Source organism: Schistocerca americana, chromosome 2, assembly GCF_021461395.2.
Source record: "Schistocerca americana isolate TAMUIC-IGC-003095 chromosome 2, iqSchAmer2.1, whole genome shotgun sequence".
NCBI classification, from domain to species: Eukaryota; Metazoa; Arthropoda; class Insecta; order Orthoptera; family Acrididae; genus Schistocerca; species Schistocerca americana.
This window is the reverse complement of record NC_060120.1, coordinates 1,090,613,278-1,090,627,602: the sequence shown is the minus strand read 5'-3', so window position 1 is coordinate 1,090,627,602 and position 14,325 is coordinate 1,090,613,278.

Below are 14,325 nucleotides of genomic sequence, written 5' to 3'. Positions count from 1 at the left end.
TTTGAATTTCATTCCGATGCAATTTCTGTGTTTCATCGTCAATAAGAAGGCCCAAGGTATAAAGGAAAACTGAAGTGAAGCATCGGAATCTACAAGTGGACTCACAGGAGAGGCTCTAATCATAGAAAATTAGAGTGTCAGTCCTCTTGTACTTAAGTCGGCATTGTGCCTTTTGTATTAAATTCGGATGCAATTCCTGTGTTTCATCGTCAATAAGAAGGTCCAAGGGATACAGTAAACCTGAAGTGAACCATCGGAATCTAAAACTGGACTCACAGGAGAGGTTCAAATCATAGAAAGTAAGAGTGTCAGTCCCCTTGTACTTAAGTCGGCATTGTGCCTTTTGAAATTAATTGCGATGCAATTTCTGTGCCTCATCGTCAATAAGAACGTCCAAGGTACACAGTAAACCTGAAGTGAAGCATCGGAATCTAAAACTGGACTCACAGGAGAGGTTCAAGTCACAGAAAGTGAGAGTGTCAGTCCTCTTGTACTTTAGTCGGCATTGTGCATTTTGTATTAAATTCGGATGCAATTTCTGTGTTTCATCGTCGATAAGAAGGTACAAGGGATACAGTAAACCTGAAGTGAAGCATCGGATTCTAAAACTGGACACACAGGAGAGGTTCAAATCATGGAAAGTGAGAGTGTCAGTCCTCTTGTAATTAAGTCGGCATTGTGCCTTTTGTCCTAAATTCGGATGCAATTATTGTGTTTCATCGTCAATAAAAAGGTCCAAGGGATACAGTAAACCTGAAGTGAAGCATCGGAATCGACAACTGGACTCACAGGAGCGGTTCAAATCATAGAATGTGCGAGCGTCAGTCCCCTTGTACTTCATTCGGCATTGTGCCTTTTATTTTAAATCCGGATGCAAATTTTGTATTTCAACGTCAATAAGAAGGTCCAAGGGATACAGTATACCTGAAGTGAAGCATCGGAATCGAAAACTGGACTCACAGGAACGGTTCAAATCATAGAATGTGAGAGCGTCAGTCCTCTTGTACTTAATTCGGCATTGTGCCTTTTGTATAAAATTCGGATGCAATTTCTGTGTTTCATCGTCAATAAGAAGGTCCAAGGGATACAGTAAACCTGAAGCGACGCATCGGAATCTAAAACTGGACTCACTGGAGAGGTTCAAATCATAGAAAGTTAGAGTGTCAGTCCTCTCGTACTTAAGTCGGCATTGTGCCTTTTGTATCAAATTCGGATTCAACTTCTGTGTTTCATCGTCAATTAGAAGGTCCAAGGGATACAGTAATCCTGAAAGGAAGCATCGGAATCTAAAACTGGACTCACAGGAGAGGTTCAAATCATAGAAAGTGAGACTGTCAGTCGTCTTGTACTTAAGTCGGCATTGTGCGTTTTGTATTAAATTCGGATGCAATTTCTGTCTTTCATCGTCAATAGGAAGGTCGAAGGCATACAGTAAACCTGAAGTGAAGCATCGGAATCTAAAACTGGACTCACAGGAGAGGTTCAAATCATAGAAAGTGAGAGTGTCAGTCCTCTTGTACTTATGTTGGCATTGTGCCATTTGTATTAAATTCGAATGCATTTTCTGTGTTTCATCGTCAATAAGAACGTCCAAGGTATAAAGGAAAACTGAACTGAAGCATCGGAATCTAAAACTGGACTCACAGGAGAGGTTCAAATCATAGAAAGTAAGAGTGTCAGTCCTCTTGTACTTAAGTCGGCATTGTGCCTATTGAATTTAATTCCGATGCAATTTCTGTGCCTCATCGTCAATAAGAAGGTTCAAGGTACACAGTAAACCTGAAGTGATGCATCGGAATCTAAAACTGGACTCACAGGAGAGGTTCAAATCATAGGATGTTAAAGTGTCAGTCCCCTTTTACTTAAGACGGCATTGTGAATTTTGAATTTCATTCCGATGCAATTTCTGTCTTTCATCGTCAATAGGAAGGTCGAAGGCATACAGTAAACCTGAAGTGAACCATCGGAATCTAAAACTGGACTCACAGGAGAGGTTCAAATCATAGAAAGTAAGAGTGTCAGTCCCCTTGTACTTAAGTCGGCATTGTGCCTTTTGAAATTAATTGCGATGCAATTTCTGTCCCTCATCGTCAATAAGAACGTCCAAGGTACACAGTAAACCTGAAGTGAAGCATCGGAATCTAAAACTGGACTCACAGGAGAGGTTCAAGTCACAGAAAGTGAGAGTGTCAGTCCTCTTGTACTTTAGTCGGCATTGTGCATTTTGTATTAAATTCGGATGCAATTTCTGTGTTTCATCGTCGATAAGAAGGTACAAGGGATACAGTAAACCTGAAGTGAAGCATCGGATTCTAAAACTGGACACACAGAAGAGGTTCAAATCATAGAAAGTGAGAGTGTCAGTCCTCTTGTAATTAAGTCGGCATTGTGCCTTCTGTCCTAAATTCGGATGCAATTATTGTGTTTCATCGTCAATAAAAAGGTCCAAGGGATACAGTAAACCTGAAGTGAAGCATCGGAATCGACAACTGGACTCACAGGAGCGGTTCAAATCATAGAATGTGAGAGCGTCAGTCCCCTTGTACTTCATTCGGCATTGTGCCTTTTATCTTAAATCCGGATGCAAATTTTGTATTTCAACGTCAATGAGAAGGTCCAAGGGATACAGTATACCTGAAGTGAAGCATCGGAATCGAAAACTGGACTCACAGGAGCGGTTCAAATCATAGAATGTGAGAGCGTCAGTCCCCTTGTACTTAATTCGGCATTGTGCCTTTTATTTTAAATCCGGATGCAAATTTTGTATTTAAACGTCAATAAGAAGGTCCAAGGGATACAGTATACCTGAAGTGAAGCATCGGAATCGAAAACTGGACTCACAGGAGCGGTTCAAATCATAGAATGTGAGAGCGTCAGTCCCCTTGTACTTAATTCGGCATTGTGCCTTTTATTTTAAATCCGGATGCAACTTTTGTATTTCAACGTCAATAAGAAGGTCCAAGGGATACAGTAAACCTGAAGTTAAGCATCGGAATCTAAAACTGGACTCACAGGAGAGGTTCAAATCATAGAAAATTTGAGTGTCAGTAATCTAGCACTTAAGTCGGCATTGTGCCTTTTGTATTAAATTCGGATGCAATTTCTGTGCCTCATCGTCAACAAGAAGGTCCAAGGTACACAGTAAACCTGAAGAGAAGCATCGGAATCTAAAACTGGACTCACAGGATAGGTTCAAATCGTAGAAAGTGAGAGTGTCCGTCCTCTGTACTTAAGTCCGCATTGTGCCTTTTGTATTAAATTCGGATGAAATTTCTGTGTTTCATCGTCAATAAGAAGGTCCAAGGGATACAGTAAACCTGAAGTGAAGCATCGGAATCTAAAACTGGACTCACAGGAGAGGATCAAATCATAGAAAGTTAGAGTGTCAGTCCTCTTGTACTTAAGTCGGCATTGTGCTTTTTGTATTAAATTTGGATGCAATTTCTGTGTTTCATCGTCAATAAGAAGGTCCAAGGGATACAGTAAACCTAAAGTGAGGCATCGGAATCTATAACTGGTCTCACAGGAGAGGTTCAAATTATAGAAAGTTTGAGTAAGTACTTAAGTCGGCATTGTGTCTTTTGTACTAAATTTGGATGCAATATCTTTGTTTCATCGTCAATAAGAAGGTACAAGGGATACAGTAAACCTGAAGTGAAGCATCGGAATCTAAAACTGGACTCACAGGAGTGGTTTAAATTCATAGAAAGTGAGAGTGTCAGTCTTCTTGTACTTAAGTCGGCATTGGGCCTTTTACATGAAATTCTGATGCAATTTCTGTGTTTCATCGTCAATAAGAAGGTCCAAGGTACACAGGAAACCTGAAGAGAAGAATCGGAATCTAAAACTGGACTCACAGGAGAGGTTCAAATCGTAGAAAGTTAGTGTGTCAGTCCTCTTTTACTTAAGTCGGCATTGTGCCTTTTGAATTTAATTCCGATGCAATTTCTGTGCCTCATCGTCAACAAGAAGATCCAAGGTACACAGTAAACCTGAAGTGAAGCATCGGAATCTAAAACTGGACTCACAGGAGAGGTTCAAATCATAGAAAGTTAGAGTCTCAGTTCCCTTGTACTTAAGTCGGCATTGTGCTTATTGAATTTAATTCCGATGCAATTTCTGTGTATCATCGTCAATAAGAAGGTCCATGGTATACAGTAAACCTGAAGTGAAGCATCGGAATCTAAAACTGGACTCACACGAGAGGTTCAAATCATAGAGGGTGTCAGTCCTCTTGTACTTAAGTCGGCATTGTGCTTATTGTATTAAATTCGGATGCAATTTCTGTAATTCATCGTCAATAAGAAGGTCCAAGGGATACAGTAAACCTGAAGTGAAGCATCCTAATTTAACACTGGACTCACAGGAGAGGTTCAAATTATAAAAAGTTAGAGTGTCAGTCCTCTTGTACTTAAGTCGGCATTGTGCCTTTTGTATTAAATTCGGATGCTGTTTCTGTGTTTCATCGTCAATAAGAAGGTCCAAGTGATACGGTAAACCTGAAGTGAGGCATTGGAATCTACAACTGGTCTCACAGGAGAGGTTCAAATCATAGAAAATTTGAGTGTCAGTAATCTTGAACTTAAGTCGGCATTGTGCCTTTTGTATTAAATTCGGATGCAATTTCTGTATTTCATCGTCAATATGAAGGTCCAAGTTATACAGTAAACCTGAAGTGAAGCATCGGAATCTAAAACCGGACTCACAGGAGAGGTTCAAGTCATAGAAAGTGAGAGTGTCTGTCCTCTGTACTTAAGTCGGCATTGTGCCTTTTGTATTATATTCGGATGAAATTTCTGTGTCTCATCGTCAATAAGAAGGTCCGACTGATACAGTAAACCTGAAGTGAAGATTCGGAATCTAAAACTGGACTCGCAGGAGATGTTCAAATCATAGAAAGTTAGAGTGTCAGTCCTCTTGTACTTAAGTCGGCATTGTGCCTTTTGTATTAAATTTGGATGCAATTTCTGTGTTTCATCGTTAATAAGAAGGTCCTAGGTATACTGTAAACCTGAAGTGAAGCATCGGAATCCAAAACCGGACTCACACGAGAGGTTCAATTCATAGAAAGTGAGAGTGTCAGTCCTCTTGTACTTAAGTCGGCATTGTGCCTATTGAATTTAATTCTGATGCAATTTCTGTGCCTCATCGTCAATAAGAAGGTCCAAGGTACACAGTAAACCTGAAGTGAAGCATCTGAATCTAAAACTGGACTCACAGGAGAGGTTCAAATCATAGAAAGTTAGAGTGTCAGTCCATTTGTACTTAAGTCGGCATTGTGCATTTTGAATTTAATTCCGATGCAATTTCTGTGCCTCATCGTCAATAACAAGGGTTAAGGTACACAGTAAAACTGAAGTGAAGCATCGGAATCTAAAACTGGACTCACAGGAGAGGTTCAAATCGTAGAATGTTAGAGTGTCAGTGCCCTTTTACTTCAGACCGCATTGTGAATTTTGAATTTCATTCCGATGCAATTTCTGTGTTTCATCGTCAATAAGAAGGTGCAAGGCATACAGTAAACCTGATGTGAAGCTACGGAATCTAAAACTGGACTCACAGGAGAGGTTCAAATCATAGAATATGAGAGCGTCAGGCCTCTTGTACCTAAGTCGACATTGTGCCTTTTGTATTAAATTCGGATGCAATTTCTGTGTTTCATCGTCATTAAGAAGGTCCACGGCATACAGTAAACCTGATGTGAAGCTACGGAATCTAAAACTGGTCTCACAGGAGAGGTTCAAATCATAGAAAATTTGAGTGTCAGTAATCTAGTACTTAAGTCGGCATTGTGCCTTTTGTATTAAATTCGGATGCAATTTCTGTATTTCGTCGTCAATATGAAGGTCCAAGTTATACAGTAAACCTGAAGAGAAGCATCGGAATCTAAAACTGGACTCACAGGATAGGTTCAAATCGTAGAAAGTGAGAGTGTCTGTCCTCTGTACTTAAGTCCGCATTTTGGCTTTTCTATTACATTCGGATGAAATTTCTGTGTTTCATCGTCAATAAGAAGGTCCAAGGGATACAGTAAACCTGAAGTGAAGCATCGGAATCTAAAACTGGACTCACAGGAGAGGATCATATCATAGAAAGTTAGAGTGTCAGTCCTCTTGTACTTAAGTCGGCATTGTGCTTTTTGTATTAAATTTGGATGCATTTTCTGTGTTTCATCGTCAATAAGAAGGTCCAAGGGATACAGTAAACCTAAGGTGAGGCATCGGAATCTATAACTGGTCTCACAGGAGAGGTTCAAATTATAGAAAGTTTGAGTGTCAGTAATCTAGTACTTAAGTCGGCATTGTGTCTTTTGTATTAAATTTGGATGCAATATCTTTGTTTCATCGTCAATAAGAAGGTACAAGGGATACAGTAAACCTGAAGTGAAGCATCGGAATCTAAAACTGGACTCACAGGAGTGGTTTAAATTCATAGAAAGTGAGAGTGTCAGTCTTCTTGTACTTAAGTCGGCATTGGGCCTTTTACATTAAATTCTGATGCAATTTCTGTGTTTCATCGTCAATAAGAAGGTCCAAGGTACACAGGAAACCTGAAGAGAAGAATCGGAATCTAAAACTGGACTCACAGGAGAGGTTCAAATCGTAGAAAGTTAGTGTGTCAGCCCTCTTTTACTTAAGTCGGCATTGTGCCTTTTGAATTTAATTCCGATGCAATTTCTGTGCCTCATCGTCAACAAGAAGATCCAAGGTACACAGTAAACCTGAAGTGAAGCATCGGAATCTAAAACTGGACTCACAGGAGAGGTTCAAATCATAGAAAGTTAGAGTCTCAGTTCCCTTGTACCTAAGTCGGCATTGTGCTTATTGAATTTAATTCCGATGCAATTTCTGTGTTTCATCGTCAATAAGAAGGTCCATGGTATACAGTAAACCTGAAGTGAAGCATCGGAATCTAAAACTGGACTCACACGAGAGGTTCAAATCATAGAGGGTGTGAGTCCTCTTGTACTTAAGTCGGCATTGTGCTTATTGTATTAAATTCGGATGCAATTTCTGTAATTCATCGTCAATAAGAAGGTCCAAGGGATACAGTAAACCTGAAGTGAAGCATCCTAATTTAACACTGGACTCACAGGAGAGGTTCAAATCATAAAAAGTTAGAGTGTCAGTCCTCTTGTACTTAAGTCGGCATTGTGCCTTTTGTATTAAATTCGGATGCTGTTTCTTTGTTTCATCGTCAATAAGAAGGTCCAAGGGATACGGTAAACCTGAAGTGAGGCATCGGAATCTACAACTGGTCTCACAGGAGAGGTTCAAATCATAGAAAATTTGAGTGTCAGTAATCTTGAACTTAAGTCGGCATTGTGCCTTTTGTATTAAATTCGGATGCAATTTCTGTATTTCATCGTCAATATGAAGGTCCAAGTTATACAGTAAACCTGAAGTGAAGCATCGGAATCTAAAACCGGACTCACAGGAGAGGTTCAAGTCATAGAAAGTGAGAGTGTCTGTCCTCTGTACTTAAGTCGGCATTGTGCCTTTTGTATTATATTCGGATGAAATTTCTGTGTCTCATCGTCAATAAGAAGGTCCGAGGGATACAGTAAACCTGAAGTGAGGATTCGGAATCTAAAACTGGACTCGCAGGAGAGGTTCAAATCATAGAAAGTTAGAGTGTCAGTCCTCTTGTACTTAAGTCGGCATTGTGCCTTTTGTATTAAATTTGGATGCAATTTCTGTGTTTCATCGTTAATAAGAAGGTCCTAGGTATACTGTAAACCTGAAGTGAAGCATCGGAATCTAAAACTGGACTCACACGAGAGGTTCAATTCATAGAAAGTGAGAGTGTCAGTCCTCTTGTACTTAAGTCGGCATTGTGCCTATTGAATTTAATTCTGATGCAATTTCTGTGCCTCATCGTCAATAAGAAGGTCCAAGGTACACAGTAAACCTGAAGTGAAGCATCGGAATCTAAAACTGGACTCACAGGAGAGGTTCAAATCATAGAAAGTTAGAGTGTCAGTCCATTTGTACTTAAGTCGGCATTGTGCATTTTGAATTTAATTCCGATGCAATTTCTGTGCCTCATCGTCAATAACAAGGGTTAAGGTACACAGTAAACCTGAAGTGAAGCATCGGAATCTAAAACTGGACTCACAGGAGAGGTTCAAATCATAGAATGTTAGAGTGTCAGTCCCCTTTTACTTAAGACCGCATTGTGAATTTTGAATTTCATTCCGATGCAATTTCTGTGTTTCATCGTCAATAAGAAGGTGCAAGGCATACAGTAAACCTGATGTGAAGCTACGGAATCTAAAACTGGACTCACAGGAGAGGTTCAAATCATAGAATATGAGAGCGTCAGGCCTCCTGTACCTAAGTCGACATTGTGCCTTTTGTATTAAATGCGGATGCAATTTCTGTGTTTCATCGTCATTAAGAAGGTCCGCGGCATACAGTAAACCTGATGTGAAGCTACGGAATCTAAAACTGGACTCACAGGAGAGGTTCGAAACATAGAAAGTGAGAGTGTCAGTCCTTTTGTACTTATGTTGGCATTGTGCCTTTTGTATTAAATTCGGATGCTATTTTTGTGTTTCATCGTCAATAAGAAAGTCCAAGGGATACAGTAAACCTGAAGTGAATCATCGGAATCGAGAACTGGACTCACAAGAGAGGTTCAAATCATAGAATGTGAGAGCGTCAGGCCTCTTGTACCTAAGTCGACATTGTGCCTTTTGTATTAAATTCGGATGCAATTTCTGTGTTTCATCGTCAATAAGAAGGTCCAAGGCATACAGTAAACCTGATGTGAAGCTACGGAATCTAAAACTGGACTCACAGGAGAGGTTCAAATCATAGAAAGTTAGAGTGTCAGTCCTCTTGTACTTAAGTCGGCATCGTGCCTTTTGTATTAAATTCGGATGCAATTTCTGTTTTTCATCTTCAATAAGTAGCTCCACAGTATACAGTAAACCTGAAGTGAAGCATGGGAATCTAAAACTGGACTCACAGGAGAGGTTGAAATCTTAGAAAGTTTGAGTGTCAGTCCTCTTGTACTTAAGTCGGCATCGTGCCTTTTGTATTAAATTCGGATGCAATTTCTGTTTTTCATCGTCAATAAGTAGGTCCGCAGTATACAGTATACCTGAAGTGAAGCATGGGAATCTAAAACTGGACTCACAGGAGAGGTTCAAATCATAGAAAGTTTGAGTGTCAGTCCTCTTGTACATAAGCCGACATAGTGCCTTTTGTATTAAATTCGGATGCAATTCCTGGGTTTCATCGTCAATAAGAAGGTCCAAGGCATACAGCAAACCTGAAGTGAAGCATCGGAATCTAAAACTGGACTCACAGCAGAGTTTCAAGTCATAGAAAGTGAGAGTGTCTGTCCTCTTGTACTTAAGTCGGCATTGTGCCTTTTGTATTAAATTCGGATGCAATTTCTGTGTTTCATGGTCAATAAGAAGGTCCAAGGTATACAGTAAACCTGAAGTGAAGCATCGGAATCTATAACTGGACTCACAGGAGAGGATCTAATAATAGAGAGTGTCAGTCCTCTTGTAGTTAAGTCGGCATTGTGCCTTTTGTATTAAATTCGGATGCAATTTCTGTGTTTCATCGTCTATAAGAAGGTCCAAGGGATACAGTAAACCTGAAGTGAGGCATCGGAATCGAAAACTGGTCTCACAGGAGAGGTTCAAATCATAGAAAGTTTGAGTGTCAGTCCTCTTGTACTTAAGTCGGCATAGTGCCTTTTGTATTAAATTCGGATGCAATTTCTGTGTTTCATCGTCAATAAGAAGGTCCAAGGCATACAGTAAACCTGAAGTGAAGCATCGGAATCTAAAACTGGACTCACAGCAGATGTTCAAGTCATCGAAAGTGAGAGTGTCAGTCCTCTTGTACTTAAGTCGGCATTGTGCCTTTTGTATTAAATTCGGATGCAATTTCTGTGTTTCATCGTCAATAAGAAGGTCCAAGGTATACAGGAAACCTGATGTGAGGCATCGGAATCTAAAACTTGTCTCACAGGAGTGGTTCAAATCACAGAAAGTTTGAGTGACAGTGCTCTTGTACTTAAGTCGGCATAGTGCCTTTTGTATTAAATTCGGATGCAATTTCTGTATTTCATCGTCAATAAGAAGGTACAAGGGATACAGTAAACGTGAAGTGAAGCATCGGAATCTAAAACTGGACTCACAGGAGAGGTTCAAATCATAGAAAGTGAGAGTGTCAGTCCTCTTGTACTTAAGTTGGCATTGTGCCTTTTGTATTAAAATCGGATGCTATTTTTGTGTTTCATCGTCAATAAGAAGGTCCAAGGGATACAGTAAACGTGAAGTGAATCATCGGAATCGAGAACTGGACTCACAAGAGAGGTTCAAATCATAGAAAGTGAGAGTGTCAGTCCTCTTTTACTTAAGTTGGCATTGTGCCTTTTGTATCAAATTCGGATGCTATTTTTGTGTTTCATCGTCAATAAGAAGGTCCAAGGGATACAGTAAACCTGAAGTGAATCATCGGAATCGAGAACTGTACTCACAAGAGAGGTTCAAATCATTGAAAGTGAGAGCGTCAGGCCTCTTGTACCTAAGTCAACATTGTGCCTTTTGTATTAAATTCGGATGCAATTTCTGTGTTTCATCGTCAATAAGAAGGTCCAAGGCATACAGTAAACCTGATGTGAAGCTACGGAATCTAAAACTGGACTCACAGGAGAGGTTCAGATCATAGAATGTGAGAGCGTCAGGCCTCTTGTACCTAAGTCGACATTGTGCCTTTTGTATAAAATTCGGATGCAATTTCTGTGTTTCATCGTCAATAAGAAGGTCCAAGGCATACAGTAAACCTGATGTGAAGCTACGGAATCTAAAACTGTACTCACAGGAGAAGTTCAAATCATAGAAAGTTAGAGTGTCAGTCCTCTTGTACGTAAGTCGGCATCGTGCCTTTTGTATTAAATTCGGATGCAATTTCTGTTTTTCATCGTCAATAAGTAGGTCCACAGTACACAGTAAACCTGAAGTGAAGCATGGGGATCTAAAACTGGACTCACAGGAGAGGTTCGAATCATAGAAAGTTTGAGTGTCAGTCCTCTTGTACTTAAGTCGGCATCGTGCCTTTTGTATTAAATTCTAATTCAATTTCTGTTTTTCATCGTCAATAAGTAGGTCCACAGTATACAGTAAACCTGAAGTGAAGCATGGGAATCTAAAACTGGACTCACAGGAGAGGTTCAAATCATAGAAAGTTTGAGTGTCAGTCCTCTTGTACATAAGTCGGCATAGTGTCTTTTGTATTAAATTCGGATGTAATTCCTGGGTCTCATCGTCAATAAGAAGGTCCAAGGCATACAGCAAACCTGAAGTGAAGCATCGGAATCTAAAACTGGACTCACAGCAGAGTTTCAAGTCATAGAAAGTGAGAGTGTCAGTCGTCTTGTACTTAAGTCGGCATTGTGCCTTTTGTATTAAATTCGGATGCAATTTCTGTGTTTCATTGTCTATAAGAAGGTCCAAGGGATACAGTAAACCTGAAGTGAGGCATCAGAATCGAAAACTGGTCTCACAGGAGAGGTTCAAGTCATAGAAAATTTGAGCGTCAGTCCTCTTGTACTTAAGTCGGCATAGTGCCTTTTGTATTAAATTCGGATGCAATTTCTGTGTTTCATCGTCAATAAGAAGGTCCAAGGCATACAGTAAACCTGAAGTGGAGCATCGGAATCTAAAACTGGAGTCACAGCAGAGGTTCAAGTCATCGAAAGTGAGAGTGTCAGTCCTGTTGTACTTAAGTCGGCATTGTGCCTTCTGTATTAAATTCGGATGCAATTTCTGTGTTTCATCGTCAATAAGAAGGTCCAAGGTATACAGGAAACCTGATGTGAGGCATCGGAATCTAAAACTTGTCTCACAGGAGAGGTTCAAATCACAGAAAGTTTGAGTGTCAGTGCTCTTGTACTTAAGTCGGCATAGTGCCTTTTGTATTAAATTCGGATGCAATTTCTGTGTTTCATCGTCAATAAGAAGGTACAAGGGATACAGTAAACCTGAAGTGAAGCATCGGAATCTAAAACTGGACTCACAGGAGAGGTTCAAATCATAGAAAGTGAGAGTGTCAGTCCTCTTGTACTTAAGTTGGCATTGTGCCTTTTGTATTAAATTCGGATGCTATTATTGTGTTTCATCGTCAATAAGAAGGTCCAAGGGATACAGTAAACCTGATGTGAAGCTACGGAATCTAAAACTGGACTCACAGGAGAGGTTCAAATCATAGAAAGTTAGAGTGTCAGTCCTCTTGTACTTAAGTCGGCATCGTGCCTTTTGTATTAAATTCGGATGCAATTTCTGTGTTTCATCGTCAATAAGAAGGTCCACAGTATACAGTAAACCTGACGTGAAGCATGGGAATCTAAAACTGGACTCACAGGAGAGGTTCCAAACATAGAAAGTGAGAGAGTCAGTCCTCTTGTACTTGAGCCGGCATTGTGCCTTTAGTATTAAATTTGGATGCAATTTCTGTGTTTCATCGTCAATACGAAGGTCCAAGGGATAAAGGAAACCTGAAGTGAAGCACCGGAATCTAAAACTGGACTCACAGGAGAGGTTCAAATCATAGAAAGTTAGAGTGTCAGTCGTCTTGTACTTAAGTCGGCATTGTGTCTTTTGTATTAAATTCGGATGCAATTTCTTTTTTTCATCGTCAATAAGAAGGTACAATTGATACAGTAAACCTGAGGTGAAGCATCGGAATCTGAAACTGGACTCACAGGAGAGGTTTAAAGTCATAGAATGTGAGAGTGTCTGTCCTCCTGTACTTAAGTCGGCATTGTGCCTTTTGTAATAAATTCGGATGCAATTTCTGTGTTTCATCGTCAATAAGAAGGTCCAAGGGATACAGTAAACCTGAAGTGAAGCATCGGAATCTAAAACTGGACTCACAGGAGAGGTTCAATTTATGGAAAGTGAGAGAGTCAGTCCTTTTGCACTTAAGTCGGCAATGTGCCTTTTGTAATCAATTCATCTGCAATTTCTGTGTTTCATCGTCAATAAGAAGGTCCAAGGTATACAGTAAACCTGAAGTGAAGCATCGGAATCTAAAACTGGTCTCACAGGAGAGGATCTAATCATAGAGAGTGTCAGTCCTCTTGTAGTTAAGTCGGCATTGTGCCTTTTGTATGAAATTCGGATGCAATTTCTGTGTTTCATCGTCTGTAAGAAGGTCCAAGGGATACAATAAGCCTGACGTGAGGCATCGGAATCGAAAACTGGTCTCACAGGAGAGCTTCAAATCATAGAAAGTTTGAGTGTCAGTCCTCTTGTACTTAAGTCGGCATAGTGCCTTTTGTATTAAATTCGGATGCTATTTCTGGGTATCATCGTCAATAAGAAGGTCCAAGGCAAACAGTAAACCTGAAGTGAAGCATCGGAATCTAAAACTGGACTCACAGGAGAGGTTCAAATCATAGAATGTGAGAGCGTCAGGCCTCTTGTACCTAAGTCGACATTGTGCCTTTTGTATTAAATTCGGATGCAATTTCTGTGTTTCATCGTCAATAAGAAGGTCCCAGGCATACAGTAAACCTGATGTGAAGCTACGGAATCTAAAACTGGACTCACCGGAGAGGTTCAAATCATAGAAAGTTAGAGTGTCAGTCCTCTTGTACTTAAGTCGGCATCGTGTCTTTTGTATTAAATTCGGATGCAATTTCTGTGTTTCTTCGCCAATAAGAAGGTCCACAGTATACAGTAAACCTGAAGTGAAGCATGGGAATCTAAAACTGGACTCACAGGAGAGGTTCCAAATAGAAAGTGAGAGTGTTAGTCCTCTTGTACTTGACCCGGCATTGTGCCTTTTGTATTAAATTTGGATGCAATTTCTGTGTTTCATCGTCAATAAGAAGGTCCAAGGGATAACGGAAACCTGAAGTGAAGCACCGGAATCTAAAACTGGACTCACAGGAGAGGTTCAAATCATAGAAAGTTAGAGTGTCAGTCGTCTTGTACTTAAGTCGGCATTGTGTCTTTTGTATTATATTCGGATGCAATTTCTTTTTTTCATCGTCAATAAGAAGGTACAATTGATACAGTAAACCTGAAGTGAAGCATCGGAATCTAAAACTGGACTCACAGGAGAGGCTCAAAATCATAGGAAGTGAGAGTGTCTGTCCTCTTGTACTTAAGTCGGCGTTGTGCCTTTTGTAATAAATTCGGATGCAATTTCTGTGTTTCATCGTCAATAAGAAGGTCCAAGGGATACAGTAAACCTGAAGTGAAGCATCGGAATCTAAAACTGGACTCACAGGAGAGGTTCATTCATAGAAAGTGAGAGTGTCAGTCCTCCTGTACTTAAGTCGGCAATGTGC